The 22,215-nt window shown below is 46.8% G+C and overlaps 1 protein-coding gene across 1 annotated transcript in view; it reads right to left on the reverse strand.

Moving 5' to 3' along the window:
- LOC144798009 (ATP-binding cassette sub-family C member 12-like) overlaps positions 1-22,215 on the reverse strand; it is a 2,245,771-nt gene that overhangs the window by 188,611 nt on the left and 2,034,945 nt on the right. The window lies entirely within an intron of this gene.

Consider the following 22,215-nt stretch of genomic DNA (forward strand, 5'->3'; position numbering starts at 1 on the left):
AAGACCTAGCTGTCGATTCAGCTCTCTTAGTGCTGAATCTCTAATTTACTAGCAGCCAATCATAAGCATTGCTCACCTAGGAAGAGCTTGTGGTCAGAAGTGTGTAAAGTATTTTTCCCCGGTGAGGTTTGCAATAATATAGAGGAGTGTGTGTGAAATTTCCCTTTTCATGGTTGCCTTCGCCCAGAACAGGTATTTCTGGGCAAGGCAAGAACATATTCACAACGTGGCTAGATAATTTTCTCTCTAATCCAGCCCAATTAAGATTGAAAATATAAGACAAATTAATTTTGGAAATTTGGAAAAGTACATTTTATTGATTTGTTTCTACCTATATTGTCATTTTGTAGGAGAAGAACACAAAAGGGCCCATTAAAGTTGAGGTTCAAATGACTGGGTATTCTATCGATACCAGTGATATCAGTAATTTCAGCAGGTAGAAATTGAGAATAATGTAGGGAATTCCAGCATGATTTGCATATAATTCTCTAATTTCTCCCAAGATTTCAACTAGATTTAATCTCTGAGTAAAAATAAAACCCACTAGACCCGTGGATCTTTTAATTTAAAAGAGGCTGGAAACTTCTATTACTGACACTATTAGAATTAGCAGAGGACTTTTAAAGAGACCCTAGCTCTAGTATATGTTATGCAGGATCATTTGATGTTGCTAAAAGAATATATGCCTTATAGATTGTCACAAATGTCACAGTTATGACACAAACGTGGCAAAATGAAAACATTTACAAACTTTACCAAATTGCAACGTTTTCCAGATCATTCTGCTCAGGTTGCAGCAAAAAACCATCACGAATTGGAAAACCCCTCGATATGTGATATACTTGGACAAAACATCTTTTGTGATTTCAAGCCCAACCTGTGACTGCAGCCCAGGCCCGGAATGAGGGGGTTTGCACAGGCAGTAATTACAGGCAGTAACTGCACAAGCATCCTCCCTTCGAATGAGCTGTTTTACTCTTGGACTGGTGTATTTATACGTTTATTAAGTTAAAAAAAGGGAAAAGGTGTGCTTATTAACGGTAATTAGAATAATTTTGCACTGGAGGTTTAGATGTTATCTTTCCCAAAATAGCATTGATTGCTTCCATTAAAAGTACAGGTTTGAGTTTTTGAAATTGTAAGTAAAGAGATTATTTTGGCTCACCTGAAGAAGAGGACAACAGTTTAAAACTGTATTAAGGTCAGTCTGCTGCTAAACAGACAAAGTTATTCAGATGGGCTGCCCAAGTGAGTTTGTAGCCCCCACAGTCACATTATCAGGCCCCTATCCTCGACTGCCCCTAAGGTACACTAGAACTATTATGGTTAGGCCTGGAATTCAACCAAGGGCTTAGGGCTCTCATTAGACCCAGGGCTTAGGGCTATTCTTAGACCAAGGGCTAAGAGCTCTACTTGGCCCCAAGATGTGGGTCTCTCAACTGACAAGGGTCTAGGGCTCTCACTGGACCAAGGGCTACTATTGAATCCAGGGCATTTAGCTTTCTTTGGACAAAGGACGTAGGACTGTCATAAGACCAAAGACCAAGGGCTCACATTCGGTGAACTCACCAGAGAGGTGGAGCTTTCCCTGCTACTTAAAAAAAACGCTTTAGGATGGCCAACCAGATTCCAGATAAAGGACAACAAGTTAAAGGTATTATCTGTTTGGGTCTTGTAGGGCTAGACACTTCCACCAGAATCACACCTCTAACTGGTAAGTGGGCCTAGGTGCCTCTGGAGTAAATGTCTCTCTCTTTTCCAGTTACACAGCCAATAAACATCCTCACCAACAAACTTTTGTTGTTGTTGTATTGCTTTATTTCGATATAAAAACATATCATAAAAGCATTGCATTACAGTATAAAATTTGATAAAACATTTGACATTTACATTTAAAAAAACGAACATCAGTATCGATTTGGCAATACAAAAATAAAAAACCTAGAAATCAGCCTAGGTTTACTAAAATAGGTTAATAGCCAGATCATAAGACTCATGCAAGTACAAAAGGACTCTAGTGAATTAATAGCATCCTTGCAGACCTTATTCGCCAGGCCCAACCCAAGAATTTTGCCATACAACAGGCAAAAAAGGGACGGGCATCAGAACAAAGGATGCGTAGGGCTTCCAAGTGTGAACTGGTACCCAGGCTCCTACAAAGTGGCTTGAGCCATCTCGACCTGGGGGCCGCATACGCCTGACACTCGAACAGCAGATGGGCAATGGACTCTACCTTTGAGACACAGAAGGGGCAGAATGGTATGGTTTGAAATGGTGGTTTCCAGGTGGAGGTAAACAGTCCCACAGGGAGGACACCCACCCTGAATTTGAAATACAGTGATCTGTCTCCAGGGTTATGAATCAGGTCCAAGTAAGATTCTCTAAGTGGGAGCTCCTTAATTAAGAGGAACTGCACAGCAGATTTGCAAAGGTTTGGGTTGCACCTTCGCACATTAGCCACCCACAACCAATAAACCTTCTTCAACGATTGCTTAGGAGGGGCTGTTTTGTTAACCCAAGCATCGCCTAGACCCAAGTCATAAAGGAGCCGCTTAACCTCCCTGAGCCAAGTCACTTTATGCCAGCTTGGAGAGGATAGGAGTACTCGTAGTTCGTCGGCATAACTGCACAGTTCTGGAACATTCCAAATCCTTGCCCACAATAAAAGGGGACGGAGCCTGGCTTGGTCACCTATAGGGTATGTGCCTGCATCAAGCAGGAGGGGGAGAGTAGGGGTACTGTGGGGTAACTTCATAAGATCTTTATGGAAGTTATTTTCGAGGCAGGTTAAACAATCAACTCTCTGTACACCCCACAGTTCCGTGCCATACAAGGCTGCACTCACCACCCTTGCCCTGTAGATATCCAGAAGAGCCCCAATAGGTTTAATAAATGAGGCACGTTGTTCTTTGAGCAGAGCCCCTGCAACCCTCTTATGGGTCAGGAATACCTTATGATGGTGTGGCTTCCAGCTCATAGTGTCACAGAGTCGAATACCCAAATAATCGAACTCTTTGACTCTATCGAGTGGAACGGAGTCCAGGGCAGGGGGGAAGACAGATTTCCTAGGGGGGTTAATGACAAGGAATTTGGTCTTGCTTACATTTATAGAAAGGCCCCTGTTGTCACAGAAGCCCTTGAATCCAGAAAGCAACTTTTGGATGCCCGATGGAGATTTAGAGATCAGAAGGGTATCATCAGCAAATAGGAGCATTGGTATCTTCCTGCCAGCCAGGGAAGGTGCATCAGATGGTTCCTGAAGAAGATGCTCCACCACTCCGTTCACATAAAGCGAGAACAGGGTGGGGGCCAGCACACAACCCTGGCGGACGCCCCTATCTACAGGGATACAAGATGTTTTTTCCCCCTGGAGACCCCATCTTATCTGGGCAAAGTTGCTTTCGTGGAACTTGATAAGCAGGGCCAATAGATAAGGTGGTATACCCAACCCGTCTAGGACTTTCCACAATTGGGCCCGCGGGACCAGGTCGAAAGCAGTTTGCAGGTCTATAAAGACTAGATACAAGCTGCCTCCTCCCAGAACCACCACTTTCCAGTATAGCATTAAAAAGCGGAATGTCTGCTCAATTGTGCCTGTCCCTGATCTAAAGCCCGCCTGGAAATCTGACAAAACCTGATTTTCCTCCACCCACTGCAAGATCCTACCCAATACCACTTTGCCCGCAACTTTTTGGGTTGAGTCAAGCAGACTAATTGGGCGATAATTAGCTGGGTCGTCCCGACAACCTTTCTTAAAAATAGGGACGACCTCTGCGCCCCGCCAAGAGTCAGGGAGAGGGGCTCCCAAGACAGCTGCATTCAAAAGTGAAGAGATTAATCTACTCCACAATAGTGGGTATAACTTCAACAAATCGCCCGGGATTCCATCTGGGCCTGCAGCCTTATTGGAAACAATGCTCTTAATCGCCCTTTCAACTTCCTTAATACTAAAGGGACAGTCATTATGTGTAGTGAAGGCTGTGGCAGGGGGACTGATCAAGGGACCCTTCCTTGGTTGGGATTCACCCAAAGGGACAGAGTAAAGCTTGGAAAAGTGAACAAACCAAACATCACCAGGAATGTTACAGGTAATTTGTAGATCGATGGGCTTATTCCTAGCTCTCATTAGATCCCAAAACACCTTGGAGTCTTTCATTGAGCTCGCCTCAGATAGCTCCCTCCAAAAATTATAGTCTTGTGCCTCCTTGGCCTTTACCACAGATTTCTTGTAGAATTGCCTTGCGGATCGAATGCTGGCTGTGTCCTTGGTCTTCACTGCAGAAATGAGTTCCCCCTTAGCAGCCCGACATTCAGTAGTATACCACTTGTCTCTTGACTTAGAGGAACCTATCACTGGGAGCCTCACACTGGTATGGGGAATAAAAAACAAATCGCTTATAGCAGCAGTAGTTTCTGTAAACATTGTTATGACATCTGCAGTGTTAGTTCCCGATTCGTCAAGGCGTAGGCCCACCGCTGTCATTATAGACCCTGCTTGTGCCATCCTTTCCTCGTCCATTGCTGCTTTGGCCCATTTCAAACGCCTGCCACAGTTGGAAGGAACAACTTCGTGGGATGTTTTCCACAAGTGGGCAGACTTAGCTGGCTTCCTGACATGCCAGGGCGAGATGAGGGTTAGGGATAGAGGGTTGTGGTCACTATCACAGGATGCTAAGACTTCCATGTCTTGCAGGAATGGCCGCAGATTGTAGTTCAACATGGTATAATCTATTCTGGAGGTGCATCCCATTCTGTTATAGGTGTGGGCACCCATAGGGTCGGATTTGGATCGACCATTAGATGGTCTCAGATCGTGTTCCATACAGAGTGCGTTGATGTCTATCGCACTCTGGGTCCATTTTCGGATTGGATCAAGGGACAGAATAGGGATGCCTCTCCTTGTATCCTCATCCCATGAGTCAAGAATGTCCTCCCTCGCGAGTGGCTCAAAACAACAATTAAAATCACCTGCAAGGAGCACATAGGAGTCAGTGCTGCAAGCACTTAATTCACCATTTAATCCTGTGGCAGGTAACGATGATGCCCCACCCCTAGCCCCCCTTAGATAGAGATTAAGAACCTCTAGCTTCCTTCCCCCTTGGCAGCGTATAGATATCCTCTGAAGGTCTGGGGAATGGGTAAACTTTTGGGTTACGCTTAAACCAAGTGCGATGCTAACCCATATTAAAAGGCCGCCGGACGGGCGGCCTTTGCAACCCACGGGTTGGGAAGCTGGAACAAAGTAGGTTGTATATCCCACTCTGTGCCTGGGTTCAAGGCACCAGGTTTCTTGCAAAAGGCAGATGTTAAAAGAGTCTAAAAAAGCATTCCACTCAGGGATGTCAAAATTACGGGCAAGGCCTGCCACGTTCCAGCTTAAAATTTTTAACAGAGGATCACCTGGGGTAAGCAGCCCTGGCGAATTAACAACGCCGTCCGTGGTGCATACAAGGGTAGCCGGTCCTACAGCCGGTATGTTTAACCTTTGCGGAGGCTTGGACTGCTGTTGATTGGGAGCCCCTATAACATCAATTGGGTGCTCGACTGAGAAAGGTTTATGGGTATATAGCAAGGGGGTCATGGGGGGTGAGACCAATGAGTGGACAGCAACGTAGGATTTTGGGGAAGTTGAAATGGACAAGCCCTCCTCTATAGATGGAGCGTGTACAGTTTCGGCCAGAATTGGGTAGGTGGTAGGACTATGATCAGACAATACAGAGAGACTATCAGTAGGCCCTTGGGTCTGAGATAAGGAGGCTTTTGCCACTACATCAATGGTGGGTTGCCCTGCAAGTCAGTCCACCTCCTCGAGGCTGCCAAACCTATTCGAGGTAGAAAGGCCATTCCAGCACGCAAAGGGAGTTTGATAGTTGGGGGGTAGCTCCTCCATGCGTGACGCTGTACCAGGGACCAAGGCAAGCCCGTCTGCGCCCGTCCGCGGCCGGACGGGGCCCGGGGCACGACCCCCTGCCCAAAATACCCTGTACTCATCTAAGCAGCTCACCACCCTTCAAGGAGATTGGCCTCTCCCAGAAACTATACTAAGGCACATTGCCTCCTTAGGTCTTGCCCATTCCCCCACCCCTAGGCCACGGTCCGTTCCAGCGATCCCTCCACCGCAGAACCCGCCCCCGCCTGTCCCTCCCTCCTCGCCTCCACCGCTATCTGTTCTTCTACTCAATACAAGGTCAGCGGTCAAGCACCATCATGAGTTGTTTACCCTGCTTGACACAGAGAAGCCGGATCTGTTGCTATTAACCGAAACCTGGTTCTGCGACTCCTCCCTTCCTGTTCTCCTGGCTACTCTCCCCCCTGCCTACGTTGCCCTGCGCGCCGACCGTCCGGCGGGCAGGTCCGGCGGCGGCGTGGCGCTTATCGCCCGTTCAGAATTACAGTTTCAACTTCTCTCCTATTCTCCCATTGCTCCCACTGAATTCCTCGTGGCCCGTTCCCTATCCTTCTCTCCCCCCATCACTTGTCTCCTTATGTATCGGCCCCCCCAGTCTTCTCCTCTATTCCTGCCGGCATTTCAAGACCTGTTGGCCAACTTGGTGGTCAATTACGCCTCGGTCTTGGTGTTAGGCGACTTCAATTATTGGCCCTCGGACCCCTTTGAGTGCACCGCCTCCAAGGAGTTCACTGAATCTCTCTCCTCATTGAACTTTGTCCCGCATATTACGACCCCCACCCATTCCCACGGTCACCGGTTGGACCAGGTTTGGTCCCTCAACCTTCAATTATCCCCGGTGATGGTATCCCCCTGCTGTTGGTCTGACCACGCCCTTATTTCCTTTTCTATCTCTCACCACTCTGTACCTAAAGTTCCACATGCCAAAAACACCTGGGCGCGGAACTGGAACAGAGTGGATCTTTCCTCTCTGTCCTCCCTGCTCCGCAATTCTACCCCGTCTCTCTCCGGTCTCTCCTCCCATGCTCAGGCCACTGCCATGAACACCTGGCTGACAACAGGCTGTAACACCGTGGCCCCCTTACGTCGTATTTCCATCCGACGACAAAAGGACTCCAACAGATGGTTTAACGACCACCTAAAAGAGTTAAAACTATCGGCCCGACAGGCGGAGAGACAGTGGAGAAGAAACTATTCCTCCGCAGCAAAAACCCTCTATCTCAAAGCACTTGTTGCTTACAAAACAGCTATTCTCTCTGCTAAAACCACCTATTTTTCCTTAAAAATAGAGGCAGCGGAAAATAAATCCAGAGAAATTTTCAGCATAGTTAACAACTTGGCTTATTCTGACAGAGCTTCCTCGCAAATCCTTCCATCTCAATCATTTTGTGATCAGCTCAACACCTATTTTACAGACAAAATCATTACCATCAAGGCTAACATCCCCCCCCCTTCACCTACTTTTGTGGACCCCTCTTCCCCCAACGTTCTCAATCGCCTCACCTCTATTCTTCCCCTCACTGAGGCTTCATTCCGCGAGATACTCCCCAAAGTCAAGTCGGGCTCCCCGGCAGACACTTGTCCTGCTCGTATCTTGCAACACATTTACTCCTCTTGCCCTGAAGCCCCCATCACCTTTCTCAACAACTCACTTGCTCAGGGAGTAGTGACCCCGGCACTCAAAACAGCCTTTATAGTGCCCATTCTGAAAAAGCCCGGCTCTGACCCTACCATCTCAGCCAACTACCGCCCCATCTCCCTGCTGCCCTACCTGAGCAAGGTGCTGGAACGCCATGCCACCGCGGTCCTCAGCGCCCACGTAGAGGCCAACGGTGGGTTGGCTTCCCGCCAGGCCGGCTTCCGTCCCAGACACTCGACCGAATCAGTCGTGGTATCAGTACTGGACACCCTCAGGATGGGCTTGGACAACAACAAACACCAGGCGCTGGTGCTTCTCGATCTCTCCGCCGCCTTTGACACGGTTGACCATACCATCTTGTTGTCCCGTGTCAGGGCGGCGGGAATCGAGGGCTCAGCCCTGCTCTGGCTGTCTTCATTCCTGAGGGACCGCACCCAGGCGGTTCGGTCGGGTGACTTCACGTCCACTCCCATCCCTGTCACTTGTGGTGTCCCCCAGGGATCCTCTCTTTCCCCCTTATTGTTTAATCTTTACATTTCTCCTCTTATCTTTGCTCTTCAGCAGCTGGAGGTCACCGTGTACAACTACGCGGATGACCTCCAGCTCATCTTCGATCTGTCTACTTCCCCTTCTTCTGTCTCTAACTTTCAGTCGACTTTGACCTTCATCCGGGACTGGATGAACCACAACCAGCTGAAATTGAACCCAGACAAAACCGAGCTGGTTCTCACCGGTGGTTCGTCCAGTCCGTGGAACTCTCATTTCTGGCCACCCTCTCTTGGTCCCCCCCCTCTCCGTCACCCACAGCCAAAACACTGGGGGTCAAAATCAACAACCAGCTCACCCTCCACTCACAAATTAGCACCGTTGTATCTTCCTGCTTCCTCACCCTTCGCACTATCCGCTCCGTCTCCCGTTTTTTTTCCCCACAGGCACTTAAGATGATCATGGCTGCACTGGTCATCTCTAGGCTAGATTACGCTAATGCCATTTACAGCGGCATCCCATTATACAGCCTGCGGAGACTCCAGTTGGTCCAGAACCAGGCGGCCCGTCTGGTCTATGGTCTCCCACGGTACCACCATTCCACACCCCTCCTCAAAGAGCTCCACTGGCTCCCGGTCAAAGAACGTTCCCTGTTCAAGATCGGGTGCATGGTCTTTCAGGCCCGACAAGGCACTGCTCCAGCCTTTATTGCCTCATTACTAAAGGAATATGTTCCTTCTAGAGAGCTTCGTTCTTCCTCTAAATCCCTCCTCCTAACCCCACGTTTCAAACGTAAAAAATGGGGCGGAACCAATTTTGCCACCCTTGCCCCCACATTTTGGAATTCCCTCCCTGATCACCTCCGTTATTCTACCCATTATCTTTCGTTCCGCAAGGACTTAAAAACCTTTCTCTTCAAACAAGCCTTTCCTGTATAATGCCCCTCCCCACCCAAGACCGGTCTCATCTTCTTCAGGAGTCAAACGAACTACTAGCGCCAAGAAACCGTACGGTATATGCTGCGCTCTACAAATGTTTTAAATTAGAAATTAGAAATTATAAATTAGAATCATCTTCCCGTGTCTTTTTGGGAGGTGGCGGATAGAAGAAAGACAAAAGTCTGGGTACAACACGAGAACCTTCACCAGAGGGGCAAGAGCAAATATAATGTGCTGTATGTGGGTCCTCGAAGGTCACCACTATACAGTCCCCAACCACGGTTTTCTTTGTGGGGCCCACCCAGGGGACACGACGCACCATCAGGACTCTGCTCTTCTGACCATTAGGAATTGGGCGGTTCGCATTAAGCCAGTGCATTGTCTTGATCTTCAAGGACCAATGGTTCTCGTAGTGGCCGTTTTCGATCTGGGAAACGCCCGTCAGAACAACCACATAATCATTGGCCTCTGGGGGAAGGTCGATGTAGCCCCCTCTAAAATTATTCTTGGCAAAAGGGCCCCGAGAGTGTTGGAGGTGAGCCTCACTAGGAGGAGGTCTAAGAGGAGGGCCTATAATAGGCTTTAAGGAAGGTTGGGGGGAGGGACGAGTGGGAACCTTAGGTTTAGAGGCAGCAGTAATTTGGTTCACACCCAGGGTTCGCGGCTTGGGAACCGGGCGTTCAGGCGCTGGTACAGGTGGGGGAAGATGTGATGCATGTGGAGATGGATCCTCTGCCCCGACGCCCTGGTTTTCAAGACTTCTCAAGCCAAGAGTGGCCAAAGCGATGATACTTTTTTCCATCTCCAGCAAGCTGTTTTCAATGCATGAGAGTCTAAGAGCAAGGGGGGAAAGAAGTTTCTTGAGTGTTTCCCAAACTATACCTATAAATTCCCCATCCTTCCCTTCCCGACCCTCATCATGTGTGCCCCCATCCTGTGCTGTGATGGTGGTAAAAGCAGGATCTGTCTCCTCGATGACCCCCTCTCGACGTGACTGTTCCCTGGGGCTAGCCCCTTCTGTTGTATTGGGTGGTGGTACACTGGGCGATTTCGGTTTCTGTACCACCCCAACTCTTGCCTTCTTGCGATAGTAAGTATAGCGGGAAGTCCTTTTCCTTTTGGGCGAATTACCCTTACTAGTAATGATCCTAGAAGAATTAAAAATTACTGGGGCGGGAAAGTTAGAGCTGGCATCCTGCTTGCCGTTATGTGATTTTAAAATTACCGGGGTAGAAAAATTGAAACTGGCATTCTGCATGGAAGACAACACAGGGAGATTTGAATCACCCGCGTCAACAGCAGGCCCTGGGGCTGGAGAGGGAGGTTGTGAAGTCGGAACCTGATGGACTTCTGCCTGCAAGACTAGAGAACTGGGATTGGCAAGTCGCTCCGGGGTAACAGCAGTAGCTATGTGGCCCAGTGAAGATTTTTTTGAGACTGCAATAACCTCCGATAATCTTCTTGCGGCAGCCAATTCCAGAGAGACACGAGTCTGCAATTTGGAAATTTCCTGGTCAATCGCAAGATTAGTACGAGTGATGAAATCATCCATAGGACCACTAATTGATGAGCCTCCCTTAACGGCCTTACTGCGAGTGAACCTGGGGCACATAATTAAACAAGAACAAGGACCAGGGTAAGGCCTCCTAAAGAAAGCGAGAGATCACAACAATAAACCCAATTAGTCAATGATGAGAACTGGGCGAAAGAGGGTGGGCCAGTCCAGTCCTCTCAGACCTCGAACGGCCTCAAACGGCCCGCTCTTAGCCCGGTCTTGTCCCGGGCTGCGTCCCGCGCTGCGGGAGTCTAGTTGAGTTATATAGTGTGCGTGGTGGACAGGGGGCGGGCCAGCGGGGAGAGCGGACCGGATGCTGTCTCCGTGGTCTCGCAGGGACTCCTGGATGCTGGAGTCCCCGCACGCTCGCAGCCCCGCCGAGCCTCTACCCCTTACCTCCGCCTTGTCGCCTTGCTGCTCCTATGCCCCCGTGAACGGTATGTTGCGCGCACCTGCGCGAAGCGGCACCCGCGTAGCGGGTGCGGCGAGGAGTAGGCTGGATCACCCTCAGGATCCTACTGCATCTGGGAAAACAGGTAACTGTGCCGGTGAAAAGGAGTGAAGAGTCCCAACAGGTGAAGGTGAAGGACGCCTTTAACGGCCTCAGGCGGACGGGGGGCGGGCCAGCGGGGAGAGCGGACCGGATGCTGTCTCCGTGGTCTCGCAGGGACTCCTGGATGCTGGAGTCCCCGCACACTCGCAGCCCCGCCGAGCCTCTACCCCTTACCTCCGCCTTGTCGCCTTGCTGCTCCTATGCCCCCGTGAACGGTATGTTGCGCGCACCTGCCCGAAGCGGCACCCGCGTAGCGGGTGCGGCGAGGAGTAGGCTGGATCGCCCTCAGGATCCTACTGCGTCTGGGAAAACAGGTAACTCTATTGGTGGCTCCGCTAGTTTTATCTCTGGTACAACGGGCGCCCCCACCCTAAAATTCACTTCCAGAAACGCCACTGCTGCTCACCTCCACTGGTTCCTTACCTCCTACCTTACTACCTTACAAACTATAACAAGTCACTCTTGATGTCTCCTCATTTCAATTTAAAGGTGGCATGCACCCATATACACATTCTACCTTTTTCTGTATTCTTCTCCCTACTCCTTCATCCACCAACACACACCCACACTCGTTCCTTTCCCCAAATAACTACTCTGTGGACTACCTGATCACTTTTTCCACATTTACAACCCAAACCTACCACAAGTACAACACTATACATCTATTCATACAATTCGATCTCACCTTACTCACACCCTCAGCTATTCTTCTCCACCCATGTCACCCAGCAAGTGACATCCTACAACAGCATGTTAAACCTATCCCTAAAATAACACCCTCCTCCAAAACCCTATCTCCCTTCACCTCCTGCAACACACAAACACCAAAACATTTTCTTACATTACTATCAATTTGAAAAACAAGGAAAATCGCAATTCTAACACTAACAGTCCATCCAGTCTACCTGCTTCCTCACCTTTAAATACACATGAGGAAAGAATCTCTAATCCAATCCAATAGTCTTTATTCATTCATAATCCTGACCATAAAAGCACAAGATAAAAATACATTCTAATCAAACAATAAGCATAAAAAGTCAGTCAGAACAACTATATTCGATTCAGTGGACCATAAAAGTTTAAAGATACATACATGAAACTTTACAAGGATTTACACATCCCGTTTAAACAATATTTAAATAAATAAATCACTAAAACCCCAAACAAATCCCAACATGCTTAGCGCCTTGGTCTATGGGTTTTAATACCCATTAGCAAAATTAATCATGTCAATATAGATAATAAAAAAAAGTTTAAAATACGAATTTAGAAAACACCAATTTATCTATAGTGACTCGTAGCGTTTTCTTATGAACAGATATGTTCTGATATAGTTAGAGACAGCAGCAAAATAGGAAATGTACACACAGAGTTTAAGAAATAAAAACCATCCATTAAGGTACAGGGGTGGATTTCTCTTAAAAGTGGAACTAAGAATCTTGCCCTTGGCTCATTATAGAGTGTGCAAAACAGCATAAAGTGCAAAGTGTTCTTTTCTGCCAAATGATCGCATGGACAAGCAGTGAGTTTATCGCTCCAACCTAACTTTTTAGGGAAAGTCACTAAGAAATGCAAAGTGCATAAGCGCAACCTGGTTATAAGAAAACGAGACTGTGCATTATTAGTAAAAGATAGATAAAATTGCTGTTGAGTGAGGACAGGGCCTGAGTGACATTGCGTTCCCAAACACAAGCGGCACAGGTGTACCTCGACATAATAAGCTTTATTTATGATAGTTTTCATATTTGAGGGATAGTAGCAGGATTATCGTAGTAGTGGCCTAGGCCAAACACATTACATTTTTCTCTAACAAATCGGAGCCATGGGATCGCCAATGCATTCTCAAGGTTAATGCAATCCTTGATAACTTACCTTGAGAATGTTAAGTCCTCAGACAACCAAATTTTAGCCCAAAGAAGGAATTGGGCAATATAAATTCGGTCCTCTATATAACCCAGTCCTACCTCAGAGTGACAAAAAACTGTAGGGACAGTATTTGGGGTCATCAATAGCCTTTTAATCAATGTATTTTCTAAGATTTGTAACTGGCTGCATTTATGATGCCCCGTAGGATGCGACAGCTAAACATTTCGCTTTGTATAAAGTAGTTATCTCTGTTACTGGCTTGTGGCCTAATTTACAGGCAAAGCGGAAAGGCCCCTTCATTATCCGGTTAGTGTGCTGTGCTCTTGTTATTACAAGAGGATCAAAATTCAATTTATTAAAAACATTCCCCAAATATGTAAAATTAGTCACCTTATCAATAGTCTTATCCTGCATGGTACATTTTCTTGTTTTGGTTGGTTTGGCCCACACACCATGATGTATGATTTAGTAAAATTAACTTTTAGGTCCAGTGCTGACATAAAATCTGTAAAAGCAATCAATGATTTTTGTAGACTATAAGCTGTAAAGGCCATTAAAACAGTGTTGTCTTCATATGAGAACAATGGAACTGGGTTACTTCCTATTCTGGAAAAGTCAAGTGCCTTCTCAATTAAAAATGCCTCAAGGCCATTTGTGTATAATAAAAAGAGAAATGAAGCCAATATGCACCCCTGCCAAACACCTTCTGTGGAAACAATCGGCTTAGTCTTCTCCCCCCTGGTGCCATATCGTATGGCAACAATAGTGGATGCGTTCAGCCTACACAGGAGGGAAATACGTTTTTTTTATGCCCAATTTCTCCATCCGTCCCCACAATTTCTCCCGATTAACAGTGTCAAAGGCACTGGATCTGTCCATGAAGGCCAGATGGATAGACCCTCTCCTGGCCTTCATATACTTACCCATAATCAGAGACAAATTGAGGCACTGTTCATTTGTACCCATCCCCCTCCTAAAACCATATTGCGTTTGTGACATAATCCCAGTGTTGCTTGCCCAGGTCTCAAGACGTGCAAGGATAACCCTTCCAACACCTTAGCAGTAGCATCAATCAAGGAGATAGACCTATAACATTCGGAGTCGTTCTTATTGCCCTTTTTATATACTGGTACCACTTTGGACTCCTTCCAGGATGATGGGATAGGACCAGTTATCCCTGCCTTGAAAACGCCTGTCTGGAGGTGTGCCCACAGGTGAGGATTGCTTTTAAAGAGATCTAATGTGAATCTGTCAGGGCCTGGGGCTTTCAGGGAAAGATGACCTTCACAACAGCATCCTCACCCTCAGTCAATTTAAGGGAAGAACTAAGTTGGTGAGCCAGCATTGGATCAAATGGCACATCTTCTATGAGATCCTGTGGTGCAATAGATGTTGGGTTAAAAATGGCTGAGAAATGGGATTCCCTCACTTTCCCCCGAAATCAATAAGTCCAAATGTCTGCCAAAAAAAAGGTACGATGTATGACCTCCCAAAAGCTTTTGCCGTCTTTAAGTACACTGGCTCTCTTAAGATATTTCCAGGCTAACCTCCTCACCTCTTCTTTCCTTTGATTGCTAGTATTTTTATATGCCTGTCTCGCACTTTTATTTTGGATTTTATCGCGAGGGATTGCATGCAGTGCCTTTTTGAGATTCTTTTGGGATTTTGAACACTTTGATTTAAACATTCTTATCTCTGGAACTTCCCTTCTACTTGCTGGTCTTGTTCGGTTTTTAGCTACATCCCTACAGATTAGTTCAAAGCCCTGTATGACCTTATCTGGGGAGGATTTATGTTTGAGGTATCTTAAGATAGAACGTAAGTTTGCCGTAACAATTTTTTCCTCAAGTTGGATAGGATTTATTTGTCCCCATTTCAGTCACACCACTTGATTGGTGTTATACTGAATTGGGTGGCCATTGCCTTTCCCCTCTTGGGCTAATACACCTAGGGAAACAATGAGGGGGTTGTGATCGCTTGCATTATTTGGCTCTACCTTAAAATTACCAACAAGGGAGGCAAACTTTCTTGATATTAGCATACACTCTATATTACTTTCCCTACCTCCTTCAACATAGGTGGGGCACTGTGTTGAGGGGCTGCTAACCAAAATGTCAATTGGGGACAGGTTGTTTACAATAATAGTATCATTTAGAGCCTCGCCTGTGGTGTATGTATAAAATGCGACTGCAATAGGCCCTGTGTATTTTCAGCCCACAGACTCGATTATGTCTATGCACGCCAACGGTGCAATTGAAATCCCCCACCTAATGGATACACAGGGGCTGCCACTACCCTGCTATCTTATTGATTTCTGCCTGAAGGGTTTAAATAACAGCACTACCAGATAGGTCAAAGATGTTGTAGTACCGCTTGACCAATAATAGCTTGACCTGAATCAAGTTGGAAATAAAAATTTGTTGAAATCAGGGGGATTCAATGACAACCTCAGCTTTAACCGACCCATATTTCACTGAAATCAATGTCACTAGACCTCCTTTGGCCTCCCAGCACAAAATCACCCCTATACCATGTTTCCTGGATACTGATAATATTGAAGACCTTAATGTAATCTAGCCAAACCTTGTCCAATAATTTCCAGGGAAGGCCTCCAATGTTCTAGGAGATGATTCTAAATTGACACATATTGGTTTGGTAATCCTGGATTACCGTGTCCACCGTAATACAGTTGGTGGAAGGCCTAACAAGCATGAAAACTGAATTAAGTCCCACCCTTTCTGGGTTATGGACGAGAGGTAAAACAGACAGGCAGATACTGATCTCAATAACATTTGAGTTATCGCCCATTGTAAGGGTAAGGCGCAAGGCTGTTCCCGGTTGTGCTAGCATCTATGTTAGGGGCTCTCCCAGTTTCGACGCCTTGGGCACTTGTTTTTTCCAGATCGACTAAACTGCCCAGTCGCACAGATAGTAAGTCTATTTCTGTTAAACCAGAGAGTGCTGCAAAGTGATAAGGGTGATTAAAAGTAAGAAGCTGCAGGCGGGCATATCTATTCTAGGGTGGCTGCCAGGTCTGTTGTATCCTAGGTGTCCCTTGTTGATGAGGGTAAAAGAAACCCAAAGGGTGAGCCTATATCTGGTCAGTGGGGGAAACTCCAAGATGTTTCAAGGCAAGGTGCGTGCACAGCCTATTTTTAAAATTTAGCACTACACAGTCCCCCACTCTATTTTTTGTTGTTTTACCCAACCAGCTCACCCGCCTGGTCATGACAATATGGTCGGGTCAGTTTATCTAAGATTGAGTTTTTCCAGTGCACCAGTGGGCTGATTTATTAATAAGGCTCTGGCAGCTTTCCTTTTGGCCAGGTGGCAGATTAGGGACACCTTTCAGGATCAGATTTTAGGTATCTGCGGGCGTTCTCCAAAGCAGTTGGAGCCTCCCAGGCGCAAGGTCTCCTGGGGGCTGTAGTCCCCCGGTGCCAGCCGCAACCAAAAACAAGCATTTGCAATGCAATAGGGCTCACATTTGCGAGAGTTTAAGCTATTGGCATTGTATTTGACAATGCCTTTTGTTTATGTTTTAAAAACCAACACGTAAATAAAAGGCATTGCCATTTACAATGCCAATAGCTCAAACTCTCACAACTGTGAGACCTATTGCATTTCAAATGCTTGTTCATTTATCAAGTTAAGCATAGGCTAAACAAAATCAAAATATGATGAATACTGCTGGTTTATAAACCAAGACTTCTGAAGTTATTGCATATCACAGATTCCCTTGGCAGTAATATATATAGCCAGGTCCATAAACTTTACCCAAGAGAGCCAGACTGTAAGTAACCCACTCGGTGTACCAAAGGGCACAAGTAGATGTCGTTCGCAGGTCCACTTAGCCTATTCCAAGCCGGGTATATCAGCCATTCTAACTGCAATTAGACCTGTCAGCCATCCCTTCATCCTCCCAGGTTTTTCTTTCCCCGGACTCGAGATTAATTTATTTTTTTGTTTGTAATTTTATATAGCACGAGCTTGAACGAAGACACTGGAGCGCTTTAAAAGAGCACAAGTTACATTACACAATGACTCTTTAATGTTTTGCAGCACCGTAGGTTAAGTGATTACATTGAATAGCAAGATATTGAACCGATGCAGACACTCAAACCCGGTTCCCCAGTTCCGTCATGGACAGCTCTGACCTTTACGCAGCTTTTCTGGAGCAAACTCACCTTGTAACTACAGACATGTTGTGCAACTTGCGCCGAGCGTGAACAGGACTTCCGGAATCAACAGGGGCTGCTGGAGGGAGGAGCAAGGTTAGGGGATCCAATAGCCTGGCACTGGGAGGACTTCGAGGGACGTCACTGCTTATCCGCCGACGTAGGCGCCTGGGCGCTCAGCGGGAAAATAAGTTACGGAAGGCGATGAGCTGACTCAGCGGAGGCAAGTGAACTTTGGAATAATACCAAGAAAGCAGTACTGAGGGAACCTTGTAAACGGAACAAACTGAGCTCATATTACAGCGCACCTGATCTATGAGGTAAACAAGTGAGTGTGTAGCCCTAGGGTTACAAACTGTCACTAAGATACTAAGAGAGCAGTACTGAGGGAACACCTTGTAAACCGAATACATTGAGCGCTTGTTACAGCGCACCTGACATGCTGTGAGGTAAACAAGTGGCCATGTAGCCCTCGGGTTACAAACTGCCACCAAGCCAGGCTGGATGAGGCCTTACGTCACGTCCGAGCTGCCAACTTTGGAGCTAAGGTTCGATCATCGGCGTCGCTCATCTTCCTGTGATTCTGGGCAAATCACTTAATCTCCCCGTACCTACCAGAAATTAATGTGTCCTTGTGTAACATAACTAGTGATAATGTAAAGCACTCCAATACTTCGGGTCGAGTTCGCAATATATACATCTGCAAGAAAAAACAGTGATGGAAGCCCTGCGTGTGCCCGGTGAGTAGGGTTGGGAGGGTGTGTCTGTGCGCGTTTGTGTGTGTATGTAAGCCCTGCGTGTGCCGGGGGTGGGGGGGAGGGGGGTGAGTGTGTGTGCTTGGGAATGTGTGTGCGCATGCGTGAGTGTGGTGTGTGTGTGCGCGCGTGAATGAGAGAGGCGAGAGGCTGCTGAATGTTGAACAGGAGATGTGCACGTGCGCGCCCACGAGGTGAAATCCGCCGAGGGAAAGCGCGTGCCCATCCCCTGTCCAACATTCCCGGCAAGCCGGCGACATAAGGTCTTTCGCTGACGCGAGACCTAAACACTGCCACTTGGGCTCCCAGAGACTCAGCCAGGAACAGTAACACATCAACAAAGGACTCAAGAGATGAAACTCTGGATGCAAACCCCTTCTTCCCGATCAAAAGTTACTCCACCTAAATTGCTTGCTACTGAACACCTGTTTAATGAGCAACATCAAACACAACATTTTGAATCTGATAGACATGGAACCAAACGTCCTATTCATCACTGAACCCTGGTTGGAAAAAGTATTACTACAATACATCAGGATGCTATCAATTCTGGATGCTGAGCCATTACATACAAATGACATGGGGAAAAGGTGAATTAGCCACTGTCTTTAACTATAACATAACATTCACCTAGATCAATGAGAAGTTACTACAATATTGTAAGACCCTTTGTGATAGAAGCAAACCCAGCCCCAGTCTAATCGTCAATTTCCTCTTGCTCTACAGTCTTTCATTCAAATATGGAACCTTTACAGATGTAATTTTGGACACAGTAACAAAACCGTCAACTAAACTCCAATACATGTATATGCTGTCACAGAAAAATGTGGTTTGATAAACCCAATATGCTTGCTTCCTGAGCTGCACACATTTATTTTCTCTGGGCTGAGACACTCATGGTCTCAAGCCTCTCGAGCTCCAAATCAAGCTCCCTCATTCTTAACTCATGCTCAAACCGCATCCTCTTTTCCTCTAGGGCCAATTTCCTAGTTTGCAACTCCAGTTCTAACTGCCCACTTAACTTGAGCTTTGCCAGCTCCATCTCATGCATCCTACACTCCTTCCTGTCTTCCAACTCCTCTGGGGACAAGCCTTTGGCAGAAACACTGCTATCTACTGGGGAGGTTGCTCTCCTTCCCCCTGGACCCAATGGCCCATCCAGCTGCTCATCTGCACTTTCAACCCCCTCTTCATTATCAGGATTATTCCTTGCTTCAACCCAGGCCCGAAGCGCCTTTTGGAACTCATCCTTCTTGGTGAGACCGGTCATAGCAACTTTAAATTTCCTGCAGAAGTGCTTTAGCTGTCTCACATTGTAGCATTCTAGTTTCTCCTCTTCCCAATCAAAATAAACAGATGCTATTCTCCGGTGATGCGAGGCACTTTGGGAATGCAATGCGACAGCTGCAGCCCAACACAACTGCAGGCACTTCTGAAGAACTCTTGGGGAGCTGGTGGGTGAAGTCTGTTGTCCCTGAGACTTCATCAGGAGGCAAGCTCTATCTCAAGCCCTTGGAGATCCTTCACCAGTTGAATGAAAGTAACACAAAGTCCTTTCTTCTTTCTTTGGCAGTCAGGGAACCACTGCAGGCCAATCCCCCAGACAGCACCCTAGTTTAGGGATAGTCTCTTCCTCAGTTCCTCTGGTTCCTCTCCTCAGCAAAGGTTTCTTCTTGTTTCCCAAAAGTGATCTAAAGGTCTGTAGTCTGGGTCCCAATATTAATACTAGCAAATCTATTGTCCTCTGAAGGCAGTGTCCTGCACCTAGTCCAAATCAGATCTGTAAAATCCTGGAGCACTTTGTTGACAAGACTCCTTCTTTCCTTTGACAGTGTGGGCCAGGGACATCAGATGCACCACAGGGGGTGGAGCCAGCATTCTGGAAGGCAGGCACAGCCCTATTTAGACCCAGGTGCAACTCCTCCCACCCATCTTCATTCAGATAGCTCTATTCAGGTCTGTGCTGACTCATCCTGTCTCCTGGAATCCTCCATCCCCTGTCACTCAAACTCCAGACAAGGAATTAATCATGGACGGAAAATTAGTTCCGCTCGCGGAATTTGCGGATTTTTGACAATTTTGCGATCCGCGAATCGCGCGAAATTGGCCAAAAATCCGCAATTCGCGAGCTGGCTTCAAAAATACAATCTTGCGCGCGCGGCGTTGACTTACCGTGATTCTGAGTTCGCCGAGTTGTTTTCCTCCCGGTTTGCATGCGCTGCAACATTTTGGATCTGGCTGCGTGATCTCATGAGACTTTTCACCGCGAGTATGTCATGGAGTCCCGCCATCTTGCACTACAAGACTTTGAGAACGTGAATACGTCATAAGGGCCCGCAATCACATATCGTGAGAGTAAACAATAGCAAATAGGTAGATGCAACGCGCAGCTGACATCCGGCGGGAGATTTGAACAGCTGGCTTCCCCGAAGTCGCAAAAATTCGAAGCCGTGGAGTAAAAAATCTCACGAACTCGCAAAAATAAAAAATCTGCAATCTCACAAAAGTTTGCGTATTTTGTGAACCGCGAGTACGCTTTCGCGTGAATTCGCGTACCTCGAATTCGCAAAATTCACCCATACTTACAAGGAATACACAATCTAGCAGAGGCGGGCTTGGATGGTTAGACAAGAAAATATCTACGTTCTACAAGTGGTATTTTCAAACACAGAATGTTAAAACCAACTTCACTAAAAAATGTATCTTATCATTCAGGCATACTAAACTCGAATTTCTACCTAGTTCCCTGAGTCAGTTAGGATTATAAGATGTAATAATCAAACTGCCCATTCCGGCATATAGGGAACAGATAGCCGTGCAATAGTGAAAAACTAAAATTGCTGTAATTCACTATTAGGACACGCCGAACACACACCAGGGCATGTTCTTCCTTTTACCTACAATGCACCCTGCCCTGGGGCCTACCATAGGGGTGACTAATATGCAGAAAATGGAAGTTTTAGGGACTGGCAAGTGGGTGCACTTGCCCAGTCAGCATGGCAGTACAAAACTGCACACAGGCTCTGCAATGGCAGACCTGAGACACACTTTTAGAGGCCGCTTCTATGGGTGGCACAACCAGTGCTGCAAGCCCACCAGCAGCATTTGGTTTACAAGCCCTGGGCACACTCAGTGCACTGTACTAGGGTGGGACAAGTAAGCCAAACCAGCCAATCTTGGAGTCACTGATCCACACATCAATTTACATTAGGGAGAGCATATGCACTTTAGAACTGATCAGCAGTGGTAAAGTGCCCAGAGTCATAAAACAGCCAACAAAAGGTCAAAAATAATACAGGAGGAAGGCAAAGAGTTAAGGTATGACGCTGCAAAAAGGGCTAAGTCCAACACAAAGCCACCTGGCTTTGCAAGGAGTGTCACCTGGGTTTTTGACTCGAGTGCAGCAGCCATCGAGGGAAACCTACCAAACTCACACATTGGCATGCGCATTTTGGGCAGCCCTGACCCCTTTTTACATAAAATAAAAAATACCTAATGCCTAGTGTGCTTTCTGCCCCCCTGGGGGCAGATCAGGACTATTCCTCCAGCTATCTTCCAGGGGGGGGGGGCAGAACGACGAAATTCTGAGCAAACATTGGGATGCCAGTGGGGGTATCCCTGCTTGTCTGTGCAGATCTCCAACTGTTTGGAGAACTGCGCCATCTGGACGAAGGACAACTACTTGAAGCTCAACATGGACAAAACTGAAGTTCTGATTTCCGCAGCCACACAGCTCCCTCAAATGACTCCTGGTGGCCAGTGGAGCTCAGAACCACCCCCAAACCAAAAGTGAATGCCTGCAATCTCGATATCTTCCTGGACAGCGAACTCTCCAGGAAACATCAGGTCAACACCATTTCCTTAGTCTGCTTCTAATGCGCTGAAAGTCTTCAGATGGCTCCACATCAGCACCAGGAAAACAATGATACAAGGCCTCAGAGCTCAGCACTGGAAAGGAACTGGACAGCAGTCAGCAGTGCTGCCTTGAAGGCAGGACAGACTGATGGGAGACAAAAGAAGCCTGCAGAGATCTTTGAGTAACCCCAATTTTTCAGGGAATAATAATTACAGTAAGATAGCTCTAGAGAATATTGTACTTGCTCGAGAGAGCTGTTTGTTTTGTCCATTATAACAAGCAGATGACAGATTAGCATTTTATGTTAATAGCTTAGTAGCTTACTGCTTTTTTCACACATTGTTTTGTTACTTGAAGTTTGCTGTAATATAGCACAGTAAGTTATGAACCGTCATCAAAGAGCTACATGAAAACTGCAATGCATGGGAAACATATTTTTTCTCGATCTTTTGTTAGTCTAAATTTGCTAAAAACGTGTTCC

This window comes from Lissotriton helveticus, chromosome 12 (assembly GCF_964261635.1).
Source record: "Lissotriton helveticus chromosome 12, aLisHel1.1, whole genome shotgun sequence".
In the NCBI taxonomy this organism is placed as follows: Eukaryota; Metazoa; Chordata; class Amphibia; order Caudata; family Salamandridae; genus Lissotriton; species Lissotriton helveticus.